Source organism: Lissotriton vulgaris, chromosome 12, assembly GCF_964263255.1.
Source record: "Lissotriton vulgaris chromosome 12, aLisVul1.2, whole genome shotgun sequence".
NCBI classification, from domain to species: domain Eukaryota; kingdom Metazoa; phylum Chordata; class Amphibia; order Caudata; family Salamandridae; genus Lissotriton; species Lissotriton vulgaris.
Window position 1 is genome coordinate 626,757,175 of NC_141700.1, and position 4,460 is coordinate 626,761,634.

Sequence of the window (4,460 nt, forward strand, 5' to 3'; positions counted from 1 at the left end):
CTTCTCTAGTGGAAAGATTCTCCCTTCGTGGAAAGGGAGCATCTTAGTGCCCCTTTTCAAGAAGGGTGACCGATACGCTCCCCAAAACTATCGCCAAATTGCACTCTTAGATGCAATCGGCAAAGTATTTGCAAGATGCCTTTTGAAGCAAATAAATGACTGGGTGGGCCAGGAAAATATACTTCCCCTTGAACAGACGGGGTTTCGAAAGCTCCACGGTACCCTGGCTAATTCATCGGCTCTACAGGTAATAACGGACAAATATATCAGGGTCAGAGGTGGGGGAGTCTATGCCGCTTTCATAGACTTCTCCATGGCCTTCGATAAAGTGGACCGCCCCCTATTGTGGAAGAAATTACTCTCTTTGGGTATGCCTGTAAGGCTGCTGAATTTGGTTCAGGAACTCCACTCAGAGACGTGGTGTAGAGTATTATTGGGTGGGGAGAGAGGCTTATCACAAGTAATTCCTTCTGCCAACGGCCTTAAGCAGGGCTGTCTATTGGCTCCCTTGCTGTTCTCTCTTTACGTTTGTGATCTCCCCCAGACCTTATCCTTGTGTGAAGGCATCCCCCCCACTTTAGGTGATAAACCGATTGCATGTTTAATGTATGCAGATGACATACTTCTTTTAGACCTTACTCCAAAGGGTCTTAATAGTCGTCTGCATGCCTTGCATTTATTGAGCGTCACTATTTGAAGATTAATATGTCTAAAAGCAAGGTAATGTGCATTACTGGGAAGAAAAAGATGAAATTGGGTAATTTTAGTTGGTTTTTGGGAAGTGAGAAACTGGAAATTGTAAAATTTTATACTTTTCTTGGGAATATAATATGTAGTAACTTGAGCAACAGGGCTCATATAGATAACAACATTAGGAAAGCCATGACTCAGGGAAATGGACTGAGTGCTCTTTATAAAGCAACCGGCAGAAGACATTTTGTCCATCTGCTGGAGGCTTTTCGTGCAAAAATTCCTGCTTCCCTGCTCTACGGCATTGAGTTAATAGACTTGAGGCAATGGGGTTTCTTAGATACTGTCGAGGGTAGACTTTTGCGACCTTTATTGTCGGTCAATAATGCCTGTACAGTGGAATCCCTCAGACTGGAATTGGGCATACGAAGTAGTTGGGTTCAGGCTCTAGCAGGAGTAATACGTTGGGTCTTCTATTTAGCCAAAAGCAAACCGGCTACCTTAAGATCCCTCATTAAAAAAGAATTGTTAGGGCCTATGAAAGAATATTCTTTACTTATAAAGAATTTCAGAAAGGCAGTTACATTATTAGAATTGGAAGAATCTACCCTTTTTTCATTATCTCCTCATCAGTTAAAGTTGTTATTAAAACGGGCCACATGGGAGTTAAGTTTCAAGAGGGATAGAGATGCTCGTACTACAAAGAAAGGTGTTACTGAGGTTGTCAATTCCTATATTTTCAAACAAATACAACCATATGCATCCTGGATTCTCCCTCACGGCTTGCGCCGTTTTTGGTTCCTCTTGAGACATGACCTTCTCCCTTTAAATAAATTATTGGCTAAATGGGATGGCTGTTCCGATAAATGTGATCTATGTAACATTGACAGCTCAACTCAGGATATTACCCATATCCTCTTTATATGCCCTGCCCTAATGGTCCACCGTCGAAAGTGGGTGAGACCAATATGCCTAACCCTAGGTATTTCTTCAGCTAAATCTTTCCTCAATGCCATTTTCATCCCTCCTAATGAAATGTTCTGTTATAGAATCTTTAACTTTTTTTAATGCTTTTTAGAATTATATTGATAGGTATAATCCCTATTTTTTATTGCTGTATAAATCAAATGTATTTTGTGGATTTTTTACTTCTCATTTTGCTTTACATTTTGCTTTATATCTCTTGTGAATTCTTGTGCTCTGTTTATATGTGGATCTCAACTGAGTTCCAAAACATATTTAATAAAAATTGAATTGATACAAGATTTATTCTTGTAGGATGTCAAACCCTATATCTTTGGGGTCAGCACTAAAAATGTACTTCTGTTCACCCAGGTGTCTTGGCCTCGGTCAAGTTTTTTCTTTTGATCTGGCACTAGAAGGTCCTATGTTGGTTTTTTATCCCCTAAAGGTTTTACCTTCATGTGAAGAGTTATAGCTTCCTTGAAAGCTTTTTCCTTTTTAAGCAGATTTTCAATGTGTGCCTCAAATGCCCTCTTTTTCCTTTCGACTTCAACAACTTCAGAAACTTTATGTTAACCACAGGATTTTTCCTGTAAAGGCACCTGCCCCTTCTTCCCTTTCGATGTTCAATTGTCCTCGTATGTCGAGGTGACACCCTTCAACGTATCCTTACTGGTGAGTCTTTCTCATATGGTAGAATGGGAAGTTTCTTTGTCTTTTTTGACTGATTGCTTTCTGGGCATTGAGGGATTGGTCTTTTGTGGGTCTACGCTTTTGCTCAGAGACTTGAGCTTGGGCATCTAGGGCAATCGCTTGGATGTCTTTTATTCGAACATCTCCAGTGGCTTTCAAGCATGGCGCCCTGTAGCTTTAAGATCTTTTCTGTGGTGTTCCTTGATCTTGTATGAAGTTTTGAGATACTTCTCGTTGTTCTGCTGAGCTTCCTCCGCCTCAATGTCGTTTTCATCAGAGAAACACATCTCCTTCTCCCCTTCTCCCTTCTGTCTAGCTCTGATAGGCCCATGTCTATAGCTGGCTAATGTACTCATGGGTTTTATCTCTATGTATCACAGTTTTTTTTCGTTTCAAGTATGAGCAGGGCAGTTAGGACAAAATCTGAAAAGCGTGCTCATAATTTAAGATGGGGTCAAGGAATACCTGGGATCCGTCTTTGTTTAGATACTCTGAATATCAATCCCCCCGACAAAGCCCAAAACACTTCTTGCCAGAGTCAATCACTGCTCTTGGTGAGTTTCTTGACAGATTTCCAGTGCTCTTAGAGGACTTAACGTCCTTCAGCAAAAAACGTCAAGAGAACTCACGATGCACCTCTGTTCCCAGCGGCGGAAACAAAGAAACTAAGATGATGATCATGGACAAGGACGTTGTGGAATTACAGTTGACGTCCCACAAGAGCTCCGCCTATTTCGACTCTCACTCACAATTTAAGAAAAAGTTAAGGAAAACAAAGACACTTCCGGACCCAACCACTAGAAGGCGCAGTTGTGAAAAGCATGTGAATCTAAAAGAGATTTCATGACGCAAAAATGTAGAATCCTGAAGAAGGCAAGAAACACGGGCCACATGAGGATAATGAAAGCACTAGGAAAAGCAACAACAAGAGGGCGGGTGCACGCCCCATGTCTGCAGCCCAATGGATTCCCAGTCTCTCCCGGCCTGGCAGACCCATTACAAATGTCCACATGGCCATTTAAAAAAATAGGTGCCACAATAGTACCAAGTGTACAGACCCTAAACTGGCCGCAGCTTATCTAGCACCAAACACACCTGACACTACACTTTCAATCTTCAACAGGGAAAGGAATGCATCTCCAGCAGCACACACAAGACATACACAACCTTCTAGAGTAGAGCACTGAACCTTACATTTAGTTCAAGATGAATACTGAAGGCACCGTAGCCTAGTGGCTACGTCTAGTCCTAGCTCCCTCGCTTGCTCAAAGTCTGTGAACCTGTAGAGCTCATGACATTCAAGGGCCAGTTCTCTTATCTAAGAAAGGGAGTACCCAGTCAGCACAATACAAGCCTTTAACTTTCATCATACCATAATGAAACAGAAAGGAACTGCAGAGCCCTTCCTGTGCAATTGCATGCTTCCATTGTACTTCTAAGGCATTCACTCACCACCCAACCAGAACATTCTGACAACAACTGAGCATTAGCTTTTAAGTTTTCTGCTCCTAAATGATCCTTACTTCAAAGACATTACAAACAAAGCAGGACATGGGCATCAAGCAGTGCCACCACACATTCACAACAGACAAACTCCAGCAAAGTAGTAAACAATGAATACCAACACATTCACCACTATGCCAGCGGTAAGGCATTGTCATTTTACAGGAGACAAAGGCAGCCTCAGTTCATTTCAGGAGGGTGAACAAAACAGACTAATTCTGAAGGTTATAGCTGTGCTGCACAGTGAAGAATTAGGGAGAAAAAGATGTGCTCTGGTAGCTATATTGTTGACCTCGGGGAAAGGAAACCAGAATTCAAGCCACAGCTTTCCCCTAAACCTTTCTGTCTGATACCAGGCAGATAATTTACTTTTCTCACAAACATTTTGAGCTCCAAAAATATACAGAAGAAAAGTATCAACTATTGCCCGTTCAAGACCGAGATCCAAATCCTAGAACTAGTGAAATGTTGTTGCTGGCCCCCATCCCTGGACCGCTAATCCTGAGTTACTGTTCGATTCAAAGCTACATTTCACTCACCAAGTTTCACGAGAAAGCCTTCCACTATCTGTGAATGAAGCAGTGATCCTCATCCACTTAACCTTACCTCAC